General features: G+C 40.5%; 2 long non-coding RNA genes across 4 annotated transcripts in view; one reads left to right on the top strand and one right to left on the bottom strand.

Annotated features, from left to right (window-relative positions):
• The window catches only part of LOC125625133 (uncharacterized), a 197,653-nt gene that overhangs the window by 91,829 nt on the left and 85,218 nt on the right, over nucleotides 1–20,606 (bottom strand). The gene's annotated exons all lie outside the window — the stretch shown is intronic.
• The window catches only part of LOC125625141 (uncharacterized), a 102,207-nt gene continuing 84,019 nt past the window's right edge, over nucleotides 2,419–20,606 (top strand). For both annotated transcript variants that reach the window (XR_007353469.2, XR_012665666.1), the window contains exon 1: nucleotides 2,419–2,561. This is a non-coding gene — a long non-coding RNA (uncharacterized LOC125625141). The remainder of the gene's footprint in view (nucleotides 2,562–20,606) is intronic.

Genomic DNA, 20,606 nt, shown 5'->3' with positions numbered 1-20,606 from the left:
ATGATGCTTTAAAAAAATCACATGTTTCTGAAGATCCATGTTAGTAATACGGCAGGATGGGAGAAGTAGGCTGCAGGCCAGTAGAATGTGAGTCTGTGATTGGGTGTGGGAAAAGGGGATACTCTAGGCCCTCAAGTGAAAGTCTTTCAGTACAAGAGCATCCCTCACTGGCCAAGATGAGGCACTGACCTAGATGAGGTTTTTCCTCATTCTTCTGGATGAAATACTGATGCTGAAGCAACCAAGAACAGAACCATGGGGATGCAGTGCTGGAAGTATATCATAAAAGCAGGGCTGATGCCTGAGTGAATTCAGATAAAACTACGCCAGCGATCTAGGATTTCTTTCTCTTTCTCTCATATACACATGAAAAACAGAGAGAGAGATGAATATGGTATTTCCATATATATGTGTATGATATATTTATATTCCATAGATACATATGCAGCTATACCTAATTAATTCAAATTATGATGGAAACCACTATTAAAATAATAACTTTGACTTCAAGTTATTAAATGGATGAAGATAGATTATGGTCCAGGTTCTGGCATTTCCCGGGAACAAGGATTAGAGCAGGGAGAACAGCTGTAAGTGAGACTCCAGTGTAATATTCTACCAGTGTAGCTGCTTTAGATATGAACTGTGTGTGCCCTCCCACAGTGTGTGTTTCTGGGCTCTAGAAGGCACAGAAGTAGGGAAATGTAGGTAATGCAGGACTCCGCTGCTCAGTTGTGCTAGGCACTATGCAAACACATGGTAGGACATGGCCCCCCTGTCCTAAGAGTTTCAATTTCATTTAGGACTAGCCATAACTTCCAGTAGACTTCTACACAGTTGCTTATCATTTACCTCTATTGGACACAGTTGGTTAAAGTGAACATAAAGTAACCACATCTGACTCAAATGTCATACACCCCTTAAGTGAAAATTAACTAGGCCCTGTGTTTATTATAGTGGAGCTTGCTAGACCTCCTCAGGTTCAGGGTAAGTTAATGTTTCCTTTATGAACCCCCTTTATGAAAATTGTGAGTGCTTTATAGCTCAGCCATTAAATTTAGCTCGAGGGCAAGGCTTCCCACAAAAGGTTTAATTCTGGGACTGATTTTTTTTTGTAATACATTTTCAAAGAAATCTCTTTGGTCATTTATAAAATATAAAGAGTGTAAAAACAGCTAATTGGTTTAAGCTCTTTTTAGAGCTCACTATAACTCAGGAACAACTTTGGATTGAGCCCTTTTGGTGTTTGAAGCCTAGCTACTGAGTTCATGCTGGGAGTTTTTTATTGTGTTTTAAATATGTATATCCATGCATAAGCAACTATGAACCTTTTTATAGTTATTATAGTTTGTTTTTCACCCTTGGGGGTCAAAATCTTTTAGTCTTACTCATGTGAACACAGTGGAATTATATGAAGTTAATGATACTACTCACACGAGTATAACAAGCAGGTCCAGGTCCCCTTTGTTATCGACAATATCATTCTAGAAGGCTGAAACTACATTTCATTGAGTTTTATTTATTTACTTATTTCTGTTTAATCTCCTTTTTGCACAGGTTTTCAACAAAGTTAAGAGTTCCATGGCTCTAGGGTGTTTTGATTACTTCATTGTCCATCTTTGTTGATATTAACGATGGTTTCATCATAATTTTAGGAAGATGGTCTTATTAGCAGAGCTATGCAAACTTGTTCAAATTTAAATTAAAAACTTGTGCATTTTTACAGCAAACCATTTCTGCAGGTTCACAAGCCCTGAAGTATGAGAAGGTTAAGGTTTGAGTGAACACACTTTTCCTTATTGATGAATAGTATGACAAACCTAGAGACACAGTTTGCTCATCTGAGTTCATAGAGCCATGCTGGGTTACCAGAAAGGGAAGTGGAACTAGTAGCCAGGTTACAAAACACCATATGACTTGCCCCACATAACCTATCCTGTGAATCGAGGTTGAATTCAAATTGCATTTTTTAAAAATAGCAGGCTCAAATTGAATGTGAAGATCCAGACAGCAACCTAGCATGAAAAAAGAGTTGGAGATGGATGAAAATATAAGCACAAGTAGGGATCTGGAGTGCTGTGAAGGTTCATCTATGGGCTGCCCTGGCTATTGGTGCTGCACCCACTCGCCCCCGCAACTCATCCAAGCAAAAGTAAACTTTCCAGTGGGGGCAGATAATATCAGCCCTAAGGCTGGATGAAAGTATTCAATTTTCAGGATTTTCACTGGAAAAAGAAAAAGACAAATTTGCATCAAACTTTTCCTGAAAACATTTCCATTTTTCAATGAGTTTTATTCTGTCCTTTCCTGCCACACTCTGAGCAATGCCAGCCCTACTTGCTGCTTTATTCTTGTCACGCTGAATGCTCCATAGCAGCAGGGTGAGAAGGAAGCAGCAGAATTTAGCAGCCTCTGAAACATTGTTAAAGCAGCACCCATTTTACTTTCAAGTACAGAAACTGCTGGAGGATCAGGGAAAGTGGAGCGAAGGCATCACAGAAAGAAACTGGAGGGTTCCTTCCTGTTCAACTTCTCCAGCATTCTCGTTATTCTCAGTTAAGGTGGGTCCAATTTGGCTCATGACTAACACTCAATATTTTTTTTTAAAGAGGAATGAGAATATAATAGTCCTCTGCAGATCTCCCAACATCTGCACTTTTCTGGGTCCTAAATTCCAGCTATTTCCTCAGAAGGGGGAAGGGGGAACAAACCCAACCCTCTGATGAAAGAGTGGTAAGAACATGTGTACATTGTTCAGTGCTATTTGTAAGACTTACCCACACAGGAGAAAATTTTGCTCAGTTTGTTTTTGGTTTAGTTAAACTTTCATTTAAAGCAGTGGTTTTTGAGCATCAAGAGGCTTGATCCGTTGAAGTCAGTGGAAGCATCTCCATGGTCTTCAATGAGCATTTCATCAGGCCTTATAAAAGTCATTCGTGCTTGTGTGTGACAGAGGCAATAGTTGCTGTTCTATATATATGGTTGAATTGAGTTTTGCACTTAAAGCAGTGATTCAGCCTCTTTGTTATGTATGAAACATACAGTGGATCTACCCCCAAAACTTTGGCTTTTACTCTGAGTACAGAATAAATTTTCAGTTTAAATTTATTCATGAGTTTATGAATTAAAATTAATTTCAAAATAGGCCCTTTCAGAAATTTAGCACTTTTATCGGGCCTTTCTTGGTCCTAAATTAGCTTAATTAAATAATTCAGACTCTTAAAACTTCTCTTATAGTTCAAACTCATTGAACTGTCATGCATAGAGTACGTGTGAAGAAACAGGTTGTAATTAAGCTAAGTTACTAATGATCATTGTATCTAAATGTTTTGATTATAACACTATAGATAGGGTCGACTCAGCACCTTAGATCATTTTACAATGGGATCATTGTGACATCAGAGATAACAACCAATTATCACCCTCTCTCAGCAGGTAATTTGCATGATATAATTCAGTTGGTTGAAATGAATCAGTTACAAAAGAGAGACGAGACTTATGTCAATAATTCTTCTTTGGAGGTTACTTGGCCCCAAATGTCCTAGTTTCTTAAAGGTGCACAGTCACATGCTAGCTTGTACTTGAAAGGATTCCCATTATAGGCTGTAATGGCGCCTCTGCCCACCGAGGCAGCACTGCCAGGGGTGCAGAAACAAGGGTGTGGGGGAATCACTTAAAGTCCAGGCATTGGGAGTCATGGACTAAGCTTCCCCACCAAATCCCCCTGCTTCCTAATGAAGCTCTCTTCCCCAAGCATTGGCTTTCTCCCCCCAGACCCACATAATTCAGTCCCACTGAAAGTCCCATTGAAGGACTTGTGCTCCTAAGTCACTTAGGCGATTTTCAAAATCTCACGCAATGAGAGCTTGCAAGTTGCAAAGCAAAAAAATACTTAGCACTTAACATTCCCCAAGCTTTGTCCAACATTCAATAACTAATTCTCGCAACAACCCAGTGAGGCAAATATTATGCCCATTGAAAAGCTGAGTGGAACTGACACAAAGAGGTTGTGATTTGCTCACAATGAGTCAGTGGCAAGGCAAGGAGGAGCATTCAAAAGGTCTCAACTTCCAGGGTGGTGCACTAAATCATGCTGCTTCCCAAAGGGCTGGCCATTCTCTGCCAAATCTGCCAAATAATAAAGATCTAAATTTTAAGCACCAATACAGTGCAGATGTCCTTGATGTGATTTCTAAATTGGTCAACCAGCCTTGTACCAGATACTCACAGATCAGGCAAAGTTTACACGCAGATCTTGCACATTTATTTATTAAACATGGTAATGGTGCCAACATTTCTAGAGTGAAAGCAAAATTACCAGCAATGGTGCAAACAGAACAGTCTAATGCTGATAAAGACACCGATTGTTATGATTATTAAAGTCAGAAAACTGACTGCAGATGATAAAATGTACCCATTTTATGATAGAACATTGCCAGAGCTCTGTGTGTGTATGTGTGTGAAATGCTCTAATTATCTGGGTTAGGCAGAAAAGCGTACTATGCTATTCAACCCTGAATAAACAAGTGCTCTGAGACGCAGGCCCTTATACATATGAATAATTCTGAACAACATTTGGTCAAATTCAGCCGTGACTTATAGGTGGTGGAAGTGGCAAAGTTGTACAGCATTCACTGGTATGTGGCCAATAGTGAATGTGCAAGCTAACTGACAAGGTGGGGGACGGAAGGAAGATGGTGCAGCTAGAAAAGCAGCAAAGGTGTAAGATAAAGCAAACCTTACCAACACCTCTTTAGTTTACACACACTGATTAGTCACTTTTGCTGCTATGCTTCTTCATGTCTCTCAGCATATAAATTACACACATTGGGTTAAATCCTCATTCCTTAAAGTCTGTGGCAAAATTCCCACTAACTTCAAAATGGGCCAAATTCTGAATGCTGTAGGACAAAGTCTGATCTCCAGTATACATATGGAAAGCCTGTCACACTACTGATACAGTTGAGTTATTCCAGGTTTACACCAAGATAGTTGAGAACAGAATTTGGCCCTGTGATGGAGTGTCGCCATGCTCCTCTCTCATTTCTAGCCACAAACTGCTTGGAGACCCTCTTCTGGTCAAATTTATTTATGGTGTTCCCCCCACCACCCTTGCAAACTTGTGCAGTTTTGTATTTACAATAGCATGGATCCCTTAGCTCACTTAGCCAAAGGAGCGGGGAGACAGATGGTACCTTCCCCAACAGATGTCTTCTGGCTTGGACTCTGAAAAGCCTGCCAGAGTCAGGGGTGCTGGAACAATTTGTATAGTGGGGGTGCTGAGAGCCATTGAACCAAACTGTAAACCCTGTATATAATGGAAACCACTTCAAACCAGGGGGTGCGGAGGCACCCCCAGATCCCCTAGTTCCAGCACCTATCGCCAGAGTGTGTGTGTGAGTTACCGTAACAATCACCACTTCCCCTTCCACTCCCCCTCCAAATGCTTTCTCCCTGTGCCTTTTCTACTTTCTCAGCTAATGGGTTAATTAGCCTTGTAGCTCTCTCCGGCCCATCCCCAATCTATCAATTAGGAACAGCTTTGCCCCTCAGGTTTACTCTTGGGTGATTTAATTGGTGATCCAGTGATCAGAGTGCTGGTACACTGCTGTTGCCCAGCACTCTATCACAGGCTCCACATTGGGAATTTACATTATTTTACCCTTCATCATATTGTCTGTCACCACTTTATTGGCCTAAAAGACTTCTACTTACAAACACCTATTTACACCAAGTCTGAATTTGGCCCATAGTGTTAAAAACTTACTGCACTGTACACGTTCTACGCAGCACTTTGTGATTGACCTAATGGGCATGCTTCTGTTCTGGTCATCTGACGTGTGTTCTGTACCATTGGTGAGGTCGCTTCACAAGGTTCTGAGACTCACTTCAGTAACCAACCAAGTTCAGATGGTTCTCTGACTCTCCCTGAAAGTCTTGAGTTTGCAAAAAATAGCACAAACGGGCTCTCATTCAAGATCTCTGATACACTCTTTTTGTGTTGGGCCAGAAGTACCATGAGAGCAATTTTTCTTGAGCTGTTGCAGTCTTACGATTCCTGTTCCAGATGGAACCTGAACATGAAAAGAAATTATCTGAACATTTCACCACCTGAGAAATGAATAGAGAGGGTCCAGAACCCAGCACCCCGGGGCTTTGGGCAAGTTTGCATCCAGCTCTGAATTGCAGAGCTGACTCCTATCCATGAAACAGACTGAACCAAAATCTTGGATGCAAATAGACCCAAACTTTGGGGACATTCAGGTCTAGATTTTTGCAGCCTCGTTAAATTGCTCCTTTAAAAAAACCTTTATCTGCCCCAATGGCTGAAGTTCTTTTGAGGCAAGGAAACCTTATTATTTTCTATACCAGTTCACATAGTCCTGTTTACAGGACAACAGACCTCCCTGTAATTACATGTCTTATACTTTATCAAGATTCTAAGCCAATTTATTTCTGCAAAAAATGTGTCTTTAAATTGTGAAAATCACTCCATAAATCCCTAGTTAGAACAGTCAAGGTCTGATACCTTATCTGCGCTCTTACTGTGTACGAGGTCACATCATCAGCATGTAGATGTACAGAATATTTCATGAACTATACAGCGTCGACAGGTCATTAATAAAAACTGAAAAAGTAAAAGCCCTCTAATTAGCTCCTGAGGTAACTTTGCATGTAACATTTTCACCTCAGATTCAACACCATTAAACAAAATGAGTGGGTTTGCTCACTAATGTAGCCAGAGAACCATTCTACTGTAGTTAAACTCAGCCAAATTGAGGGAAACTTAGATAGCAATATGTTGTGATTTATTGGATCAAAGGCCACAGTCAAATCAATATAGATAGTTCCTGCATAAAAAATTATAATGAATGGCTATAACAATATCATCAAGGTTACCTTGAAAAGAGCAACCACGCAGACCAAAAAACCATGACTAAAAATAGGGTCAATACATTATCTTTGAAAGGAAAGCTCATTAATTTTTGAGTAATTTGGACAAAACAGAGAAAACACAAATAGGTTACAATTAGGGCAACGTAATGGGCTTACTGTAGCATCATTTCAAATGGCTGGTCATCTCAAATTAGAAAGGAAACATTATAATAAACATAGCAACAGGTTTGAAAATAGATTAATGAAGCTATTTAAGGAAGCATGGGGTAATATTTCTAATGTTTAGCACACTGACTGGGATGTGGGACTCCCAGCTTCTATTTCCAGCTGTCAACTAACTCACTGGATGCCAGTTTTGTGATTCAAGATTTGTAGAGTACTTTGAGATCTTCAGATGAAATGTGCTACAGGCATATAAAGAGCATAGTCTGAAGAGACTCTGCTGTTCTTTTCTTCTTGTTCAAACAAAGCACATTTGAGACAAAAGTCAATGGAATGATCAGGCCACTATATTAGTTACGTAGGTTGGACTGAAATGAAAAAAATCCCACTATTCTATTGGTTTCAGCCTATTAAGAACCACTTGCTAATCAAAAGTGTACTGATCTACTGTGATCCATAGTGAGTCAGGTAGCTCTCAGTGGACAGGGCCACTGTCTCAAAACTTACCCTGGAGCAAAGCAGAGTGAACTATTTATTGCAAATCACGTATTCCACAAGTTTATCCTCTGTTTTGTTTGTGAATTATTCACAGACAGATTGTTCACTCATTCATTTGTTATTTGAAATTGTTTGATGAATGGTTTGTGAAAACATATTTCAGCCTATGGGTTGTTCACAAGCAAAAACTACTTTGCTATTCAGTATTTATGGTGTATGACTGGTCACCTAAAACACACTGTATTACTTCTGCTCAATGGCCGGATCACTGAAACTTTTGTAAACAAGAGACAAAGAGAGAGTTCAAAGAGAATTTGAGATGGACATGTGAACACTTCTAGTGCCAACAGATTAACATGAACAGTCATGAGATACTTTTTATACATATACCTGTAAACAAAAAATCTTTGATACAAAAGATGCACAATGCCTTTTACATCAGCAAATCAATCTGAATGACCTGTTCAAACAATTCTAAAATTTGGGATTTATTTAAAAATGATTTTAAAGGACTACTAGCCTATATCGCTGCAGCCATAACTGAAGGTAATTCAATTGAAATCAATGGATTTGGGGTTTTTACATCAGAAGTTAATTGTTCCTGCTTCCATTAGTTAAATTGAGATTTGTTGGCTTTTGTGTTGTTTTTTAAGATCTTATTAATAATTCTAAATGTTACCTGAAAATAGCTCAGGCCTGGCATTTTGATGTTCTATTCAAAGAAGTATCAAGCTATAAGTATTTAAACAACTCCATCTCTATATTGATGCTTATCCACCAACCAAGTGCTCTGATCCTTCTCATCATTCTGCCTGTTCAATTGGTATATGGCACTGTTATGGGGAAGTTAGTGAAGAAGTAGGCGTGGTAGTGTCTTCAATATGCTGATGACACCTAGCTGTACATTTGCACTTCTTCTGCCCCTATAGGTGCAGTGGAGTACACCTTATTGAGTGAGGGGGATGCAAAAGGACAGAGTGCCTGGCTCTGAAACATCCCCACCCTGCTCTGCTTCAGGGTAAACTTGAGGATGGTGCTGGGGTGCACACATTATCCAGCAAATCACACTGCAGGAATCGGCACAACATTTAATACTGCTTCATGCAAGCATCAAGACAAATTATAATGGAATCTTTTTGAATTAAACAGATAGAACCATAGAACATTAGGGTTGGAAGAGACCTCAGGAGGTCATCCAGTCCAACCCCCTGCTCAAAGCAGGACCAATCCCCAATTAAATCATCCCAGCCAGGGCTTTGTCAAGCCTGACCTTAAAAACCTCTAAGGAAGGAGATTCCACCACCTCCCTAGGTAACGCATTCCAGTGCTTCACCACCCTCCTAGTGAAAAAGTTTTTCCTAATATCCAACCTAAACCTCCCACACTGCAACTTGAGACCGTTACTCCTCGTTCTGTCATCTGCTACCACTGAGAACAGTCTAGATCCATCCTCTTTGGAACCCCCTTTCAGGTAGTTGAAAGCAGCTATCAAATCCGCCCTCATTCTTCTCTTCCACAGACTAAACAATCCCAGTTCCCTCAGCCTCTCCTCATAAGTCATGTGCTCCAGCCCCCTAATCATTTTTGTTGCCCTCCGCTGGACACTTTCCAATTTTTCCACATCCTTCTTGTAGTGTGGGGCCCAAAGCTGGACACAGTACTCCAGATGAGGCTTCACCAATGCCGAGTAGAGGGGAATGGCGATGCTGGCGATGCTCCTACTTATACAGCCCAAAATGCAATTAGCCTTCTTGGCAACAAGGGTACACTGTTTGCTCATATCCTGCTTCTCGTCCACTGTAACCCCTATGTCCTTTTCTGCAGAACTGCTGCCTAGCCACTCGGTCCCTAGTCTGTAGCAGTGCAGATAAACGACAGAGTACCAATAGGAAAATTCAGTAGGAGTTTTACACTATAAAAGAATCAACGCCCTCACTCTTAAAACTCGCATCTCCATTTGATGGGAAGCAGGACTTGGAAGAATCTTACTGGAGATCTAAAATCACCACAGCTGACTTGGATTATTTCATTTTTGGAGTGATTGCCCACGGTCACATTTATAACTTTTTAAACTCTGTTGTGTATTTGAACAGTAGATCTGAACATAGCTGATATTTTTATATGATTTTTTGTTAGTTATAGACAGATTTCCAGAGGGTATGTGTTCAAGTTTGATCTGGAGATACATACAAAAATCTGGGTGATATCAGCTTCCCTGGACTCTCCAAACTAAGTATTTCAACCAGTGGCAAAACTGGGCTGCAAATTTAGTGAGATTTCCAGTACTCCCTGATTCAGGTCAGACCAGATATATCATAAGAGCAGCCTCTTTTGTGATGTATCAACTCTCCTGTTTTCAGTCCTGCAGGAAATTTGAAATTGTGCAGATTTGGTTGGAGTTTTAACCAAAGTTTTTGGGATAGAAAGGGACAACAGTGAAGTCTTATTTTATCCCCAGGGCTAATGCAACTGAAGATTTTTAAAAGCTATTTGATTGGCCACAGTGGTTTTCTTCTTAGACTGAATAGATGACAGCCAACAGTAATGTGATTGGATTGCTTGGCCTCTGCAGTACAGGGTCCTATGCAAACAGCAGGCCTGCCATGCTTTAAACTGATAGTATGTTAAAAACACATTTCCAGTGAACCTAAGATACTTCATATCCTCCCCTGAAGTTGCCCAATAATTTCTTCTTTGTCAAGAATCATGATAATATGATATTCTTGACTGAATTAAATAGAATACTTGACTCAAATCTTCATACCTTGCCTATTCCACTCTGAGACAATGGTATGCCCAGTTCAGTGTGGGATGGGCAAACACACTGCAATTGTTGAGTCTGACTGAAGAATCTACTTTAGGGAATAATTCTACATTGGTGGCTGTTGGATACACTATATACAGGGCTGGCTCAAGGCACCAGGGTTCCAAGCAGGTGCCTGGGGCGGCAATCTTAAAGGGGCAGCAGTCCGTGCGTCATTAGGGGGGCATGGGTTTTTTCGCTGCGGCGGCAATTCGGTGTCAGCTTGTATCTTCACAGTCCCACGGCGGCAATTTGGCGGTGGCTCCCTTCTTCAGGTGGCAATTCAGCACGCTGCTTGGGGTGGCAAAAAGTGTAGAGCCGGCCTTGACTATATGACCTAATAGCCCTTTTTCCAACTCTTTAATAATGTCTCCCTGCTCAGGCCTAATAACTTGCTTAACTAGTTTCCTTGTACAACTATATCTGAAGCTGGTTTTTCCCAAACGGTAGCTGCCCCAGACATCCTTAGAGAAGAACTGTTATTGATATTAGCACACCTGGTGCAGGAGTACCTAAGCAGAAAACTGCTAATAATAATCTAAGACAGTGAGTTAATCCAGAGTAGATGGGTATAAATTCTCATGTGCATTAGTTCATTGTTAACTAACTGGCCTGTGATGATCCTACTGGTGTGCATTGAAAGTTTCCTAGGGCATATTAATGTAGTCCCATTTTAAACTGAACTACACTGATGTGCACTAGGAACCTTTAGTGTGCACCAGCAGGGTCCACACAGATTGGTAAGTGTGCAACATGTTAGCATGCACTAGCATTTACACACCTCTAATGTGGACTAATACACTGAATAGATGAGCCCTAAAACAGCAGTGGTCTAGGGTACTAGGGTACCAGGCATGTGCCTGGGAGTCAACAGATGTTGGTTCTATTTTTGACCCTGCCAATGACAAATAATTTAACAGTACTTTGCCTTAGTTTCCCAGTCTGCAAAATGGGAATAATAATATTAACCCAACTATGTCAAATGGTTTAAGTTCTGTCATGAAAATTGATGCATTTAATTAGCAGCAGGGCTTCATATGGATCACTCTGTCTTGGCAAAAGCAAAACAAAATCCATATTTATTGATAATGATACAGGCATAATATGAAGCACTGAAATACAACACTAAATTAGAAATGTGAGATTTTGATGGTATTTGAAATAGTGAACTTTGTCCTTTTACTGTATAAAATCTATCCAACCCTCACACAGAGATGAAGGTGGAAAATATGTATAAGTAAAGAGAAATCCATAAAAGACTTACCACAGATATTATATTGGATGATCAAAGCACTCTCAAACATAGAATATGTAAAATTAAACTACAATGGTCAGAAAATTATTCCTGTATTTTCTGCAGGTTGATTTTTTCAGTACTATGTTCTCCATGAAAATCAGATGAAATATTAACACTTTAAAATAATAATAAGAGATACTAAGTAACTATTATTTAAAATTGCAAATATGATACAATGGAACAGTCAACATTTGATATAGAGTAGCCTTCTTTTACTTTTATTGGCAACCTTGATGAGTCTCTCACCTACATACTTAAGGAGCAGGATATCATTGGAAGTGTACTTTCCATGGAGAGCCAGCTGCTGGCACTTTTTTAGATGTTCACTAGAGAAACTTGAAAATACCTACTAGGACTGTAAATCATAGAATCATAGACTATCAGGGTTGGAAGGGACCTCAGGAGGTCATCCAGTCCAATCCCCTGCTCAAAGCAGGACCAATCCCCAATTAAATCATCCCAGCCAGGGCTTTGTCAAGCCTGACCTTAAAAACCTCTAAGGAAGGAGATTCCACCACCTCCCTAGGTAACCCATTCCAGTGTTTCACCACCCTCCTAGTGAAAAAGTTTTTCCTAATATCCAACCTAAACCTCCCCCACTGCAACTTGAGACCATTGCTCCTTGTTCTGTCATCTGCTACCACTGAGAACAGTCTAGATCCATCCTCTTTGGAACCTCCTTTCAGGTAAAAAAGAAAAGGAGTACTTGTGGCACCTTAGAGACTAACAAATATATTTGAGCATAAGCTTTCGTGAGCTACAGCTCACTTCATCGGATGCATTCAGTGGAAAATACAGTGGGGAGATTTATATACACAGATTAGTTGAAAGCAGCTATCAAATCCTCCCTCATTCTTCTCTTCTGCAGACTAAATAATCCCAGTTCCCTCAGCCTCTCCTCATAAGTCCTGTGTTCCAGTCCCCCAATCATTTTTGTTGCCCTCCACTGGGACGCTTTCCAATTTTTTCACATCCTTCTTGTAGTGTGGGGCCCAAAACTGGACACAGTACTCCAGATGAGGCCTCACCAATGTTGAATAGAGGGGAACGATCACGTTCCTCGATCTGCGGGCAATGCCCCTACTTATACATCCCAAAATGCCATTGGCCTTCTTGGCAACAAGGGCACACTGTTGACTCATATCCAACTTCTCATCCACTGTAATCCCTAGGTCCTTTTCTGCAGAACTGCTGCCTAGCCATTTGGTCCCTACTCTGTAGAGGTGCCTGGGATTCTTCTGTCCTAAGTGCAGGACTCTGCACTTGTCCTTGTTGAACCTCATCAGATTTCTTTTGGCCCAATCCTCTAATTTGTCTAGGTCCCTCTGTATCCTATCCCTACCCTCCAGCGTATCTACCTCTCCTCCCAGTTTCGTGTCATCTGCAGAATTGCTGAGGGTGCAATCCACACCATCCTCCAGATCAATAATGAAGATATTGAACAAAACCAGCCCCAGGACCGACCCTTGGGGCACTCCGCTTGATACCGGCTGCCAACTAGACATGGAGCCATTGATTACTACCAGTTGAGCCCAACGATCTAGCCAGCTTTCTATCCACCTTATAGTCCATTCATCCAGCCAAAACTTCTTTAACTAAACTCAGCCTTTTGTGAGAAAGGAATCTAAACCAGGTCAATCCTAAGACTTTTGTGAGAAATGACTCTTGCAATAAAAAATTGACCTGTCTTAGGTGCCTAACTCCAGGAGAGGGTTCATGGCTGAAAATCACAAGTGGAGGGAGGTGCCTTCTCTCAGGCACCTCACTCCCTTTGAAGGGTGAGGCTTAGGCCCCATCCTTCTCCTTGGCATTTCCTATTGACTAGCTTAGGTGGCTCCTCACTCCGTTTGCTGACTTCTGTGAATCTTATTCTTAGATGCCTAACTCTACCCACCATGATTTGGCCCAGTGAATTCTAGTAAGTGGCAGAGAGTGCCTAAAATTTAGGCTTGTTGCAATTCTGAGTCTAAGGGCTAGTCTACACTACCATACTACATTGGCACAGCTGTGCCAATGCAGCTACGCTGCTATAGATCATCTGGTGAAGATGCGCCATGCCGATGGGAGAGCACTCTCCAATCAGCATAATTATTCTACCTCGAGGAGAGGAAAAAGCTACATCGGTGGGAGAACATCTCCTGCGGACTTAGCGCTGGTGTGGATGGCACTTAGGTTGCTGTAACTTGCGGTGCTCAGGGGATGGCTTTTTCAAACTTTGGAATGACATAAATTACATCGACTGAAGCAGTAGTGTAGACAAGATAAATTCCTTTCTGGATCTAGCCCTGTGTGACCTGCAGACAACTGCAGCGGTGACTTAACCAGAGTTAGCAGGCAATAGTGCTAACTCATCTTAACTGGTATTTGCTCTTTGTATAGTTTATAGCTGAAGGCAAGGTCCAGCAACTACTGAACACAATGGGCCAAATCTCTTTGTTAACAGGAGCTATGCCTGAATAGAGACCAAATAATTGGATCCAATAGAAGCACGCAACTCAACAATTACATCATATATAGAAGAACATATTGTGCTGCTTTTTGCATTCAATTCTAAGTCTTTTTAGAAATCTGATGATTTTATTTAGTCCATAGATTAAGATCTCAGCATAAATGTAATAAAATTACAATAAAGGTTATGTATCAAGAAAGTGTTGGTTGCTCATAAGGATAACGTATTCTAGTCATAATTAAATTTCAAATCTAATTATAATTTGAGGAGTCCTTTTAATTACATTGCAATATTTTGCTTTCGTAGAAAGATGATTGCTATAGCATCTTTTATCTGTAATTTTCTTTTAATTAAAAAATGTAAATAAATCAAAACCACCTACTTAAAAATATTTACTTTATAAATGAAAAACAGCAACAAAAACACAGGGATTTCTCTAACCTGGCTTTATCTGCTAAATCACATTTACATCTATATTTTGTTTATAAAACAAAGCAGTGACAGGAATAATATAATTGATTTTTACATTTTTAGTTATTTTGCAGCTGCTGATTTCATCACCATTTTAATGTCAGAACAAATTCTTTGTTCAATTTCCAAGTTGTGGCTTAACTTTCAAAAATAAACTTTCACATTAAAGAAGAATGATGACGATGATGATATTGACTAAAGCGGAAAGAAGTTTTTTCACAATAAAGGCAGAAGGGCAAGGAGGAAATAAGGCCCTTCTCAAAAGGTTGGTGTAGAACAAAGCTGTTGGCTGTGTCTCCAGACTGAACTGCTGCAGCTGGGCCATGATTTGCCACAGTGATAGGTGTGTCTATTTTTGAATGTCCTACCTGAGATACCTTAAAGGGACATGATTTTCATAAAGTGCTGAGGGCTCTCACCCTTTAGAAATCAGGTATCTTTAGGGTGTCTCAAAGTGGGCTTGCAAAAATGGAGACATCTAAAAATCACAAGTCACTTTGGAAGATCTTATCCACTGAACTCTTTGATATTCTTCAATAACTATTAAAAAGAAAACAAATACAAGCATTGCTTCTGGAAAGATTTATGCACAGAATTTTAAGTAGTCCCACTGAGTTCAGTTGGATTACTCACATTTGTAAATTGTTGCAGGATCGGGGCAATATTGTTGAACTAAGCAAGCCAATTAGTTAAACTATTCTTGAATCTGCTAAAAGTGTTTAAAAAAGTGAGAAAAGTTTTACATAGAAATTTGCTAGTACATTCAGGAGAACAGTGGTTTCTCAGGTTCTCCAGGACTAATAAAATGTAATCTGAGTCTTTATAATATTTTTGGTTGCTCACACTAATAATGGTGTAGCAGATCGTTTTTTTTCTCTTGAACACAGCCTGTAGTCACCGTGCTTTATGGGGACAGAATTCTGGTTTGTGATGAGCATATATTCTGATCACTTAACTTGTAAGATTAACAAGAAGGAAGTGGGACACCCTGATTCTGATGCCTTTCAATCATCCTGAAGATACTGTTCAACAAGACCTCTGAGATGGGAGTCATGGAAAGGTACAAAGTGGTATACACAAGAAACAGAGGGTATATTCCACATGTTAATCTGTGTGCACTCAGAGAATCATTACTATCAACAGTACAGGCTCTAACACTGATAGTTCTTATTCTCTGTAGGAACAAACTGTGCACTGTGGCTGCATGTGGCTTACCCTTTAGTGGCTTATATCCTCAGATCAGAATCCACTCCACTCCATGCAGGATGTGAGAGCAGGCAAAAATGATTGTATGTCAGCTTTATGCCTCACAAAATCTTTGGGACAGTAGGGAGGGATTCACTTCCAAGTTAAACTTAAACTATCTTTATGTGGCTGTTCCAAAAGCCAGAGACCAGTGGAGAATGGCAGCACTTTAGCCTTGCCTTCTTTCCCACAGACCCTCACTTGCGGCTCAAAAAAACCAGTACTCTACACTAGAGAATTCCACTGCTCTGCTCAGGTTTATGGAGCTAAATGGCACAGAGTCTTAATATTCCCAAAAGAAAACCTTTATTAGGATAAGGTTGCAAATAGAGTCAAAGTTCACGCTAGCACCTTAAATGTTTATTTCCAGACTTTCTGGCAGGTAGGTATCTTAAACTAAAATGCTCTAAATTACTTACTTTCTGATTTAAAGCTTTTTTTAACGTTGATGATTTTCTATCATTTCCTAACTTTCAGACATATTTTAGTAACTACATGAAGCATGTTCAGATAACATCATTGTAAATTAATGGTTTATATAGAACCCTAACTTTATCTTAATAAAGTTTGTGTTTGGGATTTTGTTAAAATGGCTTTTATATCAATATGGGAAAACTTGACATAGGTAAAGTTGCTACAGTTTGCAGCAGAGAGAGATCAGGGGCTAGTATTCATGAAAAGTATCCACTTTGAATTTCTCTAGTATCTATAAACTACTGGCCCACTTGTGGACTTTAAGGAGCCTGCATATACACTACCAGTTTTTATGCAGACTAAGGGCTTGACTACAATCATTCACATTCAGCAGCAGCAAACACCTAAAAAACTGTAAGATGTATGGAGAGCTGAGTTCCCAAAAGTTGGAGGAAAAAGCTGAATAACTGAAAAATTAGACCACTGCACTTTATAAACGTGTCCAAGGTCCCTGACCTTGTGACAGGACAACAGAACAAACCAAACTTGGACTTTCTGAGTCAATTTATTTTTTAAATACGACATGGCAAAAACATGATACTTTTCAAAAAGTGCAAACATCTGACTTTTCATACTGTCCTATCCTATGAACATCTTTCTGATTTTCCTCAAACTTTTAAAGACAACAAAGCTTCCTTTGGCACAAACCCACACAAAAATACTGTGGTGCAATCTGAGACAGAGGGAATCAAAATAGGACTTTTAACAGAAACAAAGGCACTATTATCTGCATGTGGAGAGATTCACCATAAACACTTTTATTCGTGTTTTATTGTCCAAATAATTTCAAATGGGATTTTCAAAAGCACTCAAGCATTGGTCTAACTCTGCCATCAAAGTCAGCAGACAAACTCGCCTGTTAACTTCAATGGAAGCAGAGTCAGGCCAAAGCTGAATGCTTTTGAAATACTCACCTTTCATGTACACTGAACTGGGGAAACTGGAGAGTTTCTCATTTAACATGACCATTTACATTCCTGTTTCCTAACGTGGCTGTTTTCTAGCTATCACGTCTTTATATGGTGAACTGTTCTTTTTGTGACTTGGCTTAATCGTTTTTTTTTTTGTTTTTTTTTTTATGTGACTTTTTTTGGATCAGACAGTTACCGTAGTGCTCTTTTTCAGCTTGGCTTCAGTCACTATGTGTCTCTCAATGATCACAAAAGCTCACATTATTTTGTAATACTTCCCCACTCAATGCACAGTACTATAGCACAGAGGAGCTCTGGAGTTTCCTACACTAATTGTATTCCAGCCAGTTGCTGCTTTCCCTGCGGTAGCACAAGCCAGAATTTCTTACAGGCTGTTAATATTTTCCAATACTCTAGTATCTGGTTCCAAAATTATCCCACAACTTGCTCCAAGTTACCTGACAAGATACATTTTTTAGCAAGGTGTACAGTAGATTTATATATGCATCTTAGGGCAGATTCTCTCAGCCTGATGCTGCTTTCTGTACTGCTTCCACATCACTGACACCAGACATGTTTGTTTTTCCCCTACGGGAGGGCCGACCAGGCTGCCAGCATATAGTGAGGTGAATTCTGATCTCAGTTATACTGGTGTAATCTGCATTCAATCTGATGACTTCACTGGATTTACATCAGTGTAACTGAGATCAGGATCTTACCCACTGGGACTTGCAGTATCGTAGCCAGCTATCCCATTTGCTACGGCTGCTTTCTCTTGGCAGTGTAGAAATACAGGCCATACTCTCACTTAGACTCTGTTTCTTATCGGGGAAAATATGTATCAACTCAGACACATAATATAATTAGTCTGTACAGCATGGGAAGAGGTATGTACTGAGCAAGAGATAAAACCATAGCTGATATTACCAAATGAAAAATAAGTCGGTGCAACTTGCAAGAAGATAGGATAATTAACATAGGGAAGGTCACTAAAAACCAGAGAGCTAGACTGCCCTTAAGCACAACCTGGCAGTGAATAAACTGTGCCAACCCAGGAGCAGCTCTGGGAGGCATTGTGCTTCAGAGGACACCTTTGGGTCACAAACTTTCCCCTGCTTTGTTTTGCTCTGGGGTGGGTATTGTCCAGCAGTAAATTATGACATGCCCCAACGTTGCCCCCTCTGTATATGTAGAGGCAGGATGGAGCCAAGGCTCTAGGCATTCTTCACCCTTCTGCTCCCAGGGTTCTTGGGAGAATTTAAGTGGATTCTGTTGTCTAAGGCTATGTCTACATTATAGACCTTACAGAGGCACATTGTACAGCTGCAGCTGGGCCGCTGTAAGATCTCCTGTGTAGCCGCTCTATGCCGACAGGAGAGAGCTCTCCCGCTGGTATAATTAAACCACCCCCAACGAGCAGCAGTAGCTATGTCAGTGAGAGAGTGTCCACACTATCCACACTGACGCTTTTGTCAGTGAAACTTTTGTTGGTCAGAGGAATGTTTTTTTCACACCCCTGACTGACAAAAGTTTTGCTGATAGAAGTGCTAGTGTAGACAAAGCCTAATCTAGTACCTGAATTTCAAGCAGTTTTCCTTTTGCTTTGCAAATCAGCCAGAGACAAAGGGTAACCAGGCCAGGAGGAGATAACTTCCCTGCAATCCACCAATTCATGTGGCTGCATAGAACAAAGGATGCCTAGTGATTACAGGACAGGGAGTTCAGATCTTTTATAATGGAGAGAAGGAATCACTTAAAAACATACTAAGTTTGAACAAAACTGCAACAGAAACCGTGTCTGTGGTAGATGAAAAACAAAGACAAGGAGAAACTTGTGTCGCAGTTTGGGAGGAAGAGGACCTACATTGTGCTGATTTTGCCATTTACTATTAATCTCTGCATACAGTACCTACAATTCCTGCAGAATCTAATTCTGAATAGAGTAAATTAGGAGTAGGTATTACTCCTGTGTCCTCTCGTTCCTACTTTAGCATACAAAAACCAGACTCCCTGAGTCCAGAAGTTGTGGCATTATTATCCCCTATTAGAGCAAGGCTGTGGGCTGTCAAGCCACTGTTGTGTGAGACTGGGGATACAGAAGCATGTTTTATCAGTAGCAAGATCTGGGGCAGGCTGCCCGGGGAGGATAGTGGCAAGGAAGAATGCCTTGGGGCAATGCATACATCATGTCACCAATTGTGATTTTTATCATGAGTGTCATGATAGTTGGTGTTTTATTTAAAGCCTCCATTCCTGGAGTCATGGGAATACAAGAGAATCTCAGCTTTCATTTTTTTAAAATAGTACGTTTCTAGCCCTCATCATTGCAGAGAAAAGCCTGAAACTGTGACCGAGTGTATCCTGAAGGCATAGAAGTTAAATAAAGAATCCAAAACTTCTTATTTTTTTAAAAAACTCATAATTTATCAGCGGTCCTGATTCACTCATTCATATTTTCGAATGTTTGGGGTCAGCAGTTCTGCATGCAGCAGAAGCCTCTTACAATAGGATGCAGCATACATTCCCATGAGCACCTGCCATAGTTTGCCAGCTAGCGAAGAGCAAGGGGTAGTCCTCGCCATACCATACCCATCATGCCTCCGGCAGGGTACTAAACACAGCTAGCGCTGCCCTGACTCCCAAGCACTTGTGCACATATGGCTCAAGTTACTGTGTTATGCTGTGCACTGCCCTGGTGTGTGAATGGGAAGTAAAAGCTCCCTGAACCTCTCCTCACCCCAGTTTCCTCAAGAACAGCCAAAATCTAGCTCTTAAATTGCAGCTCATTCAGTTTTGTGAAGCTTTCCCCTGTATTTCTTTCATTCTGTATCCTAGGAAGGAGCCCCATTCAGCCGGCCAATTTCTCCTCCTCTCACGCAGCCGGCTTGGTTCAACATTTTCAGCAATACCAGAGGTATCAGTTTATCTTTGCTGGCTACTTCTCTACAAGCCTGAACTCACAGCTTTCTTTCCCAGACAGCTACTGTTTTCCATACAGCGTGACAGGCCATAGCCTCTCAGCTATAACTATAATTTTTCCTACACCACTGTCTCTCTCAGTTTGCTGCTGCTTTTGGACTATGGCCTTGGTCTCACTAGTACAGTTTCTCCCGGTGTGCAGGTTTTCCCTCCACTTTCACAGGCATCATTTCATGTAAATTTGCCACGTTTTTTGCTTCCCTGCCACTTGCCAGGCAATTTACTAGTAGGTTTTTCTGGGATTCCCTACCGAAGTTGTCCACTTAGTGCTTTATGTTTTTCAGTGTCAACTTTTTTCCTTTCAAATATTATCATATACAGCAATGTAAACCACACTGTTGGAAAGCCTCTTTGAAGTAGTTTTCCTTGTTATTTTAGCTTTAGGCTTCTGTCCTGGGTTACTATACTGCCTCTTAAAGA

Source organism: Caretta caretta, chromosome 1 (assembly GCF_965140235.1).
Source record: "Caretta caretta isolate rCarCar2 chromosome 1, rCarCar1.hap1, whole genome shotgun sequence".
In the NCBI taxonomy this organism is placed as follows: domain Eukaryota; kingdom Metazoa; phylum Chordata; order Testudines; family Cheloniidae; genus Caretta; species Caretta caretta.
The sequence above is the reverse complement of the archived record's forward strand: the minus strand, read 5'-3'. Positions and strand labels throughout refer to the sequence as shown.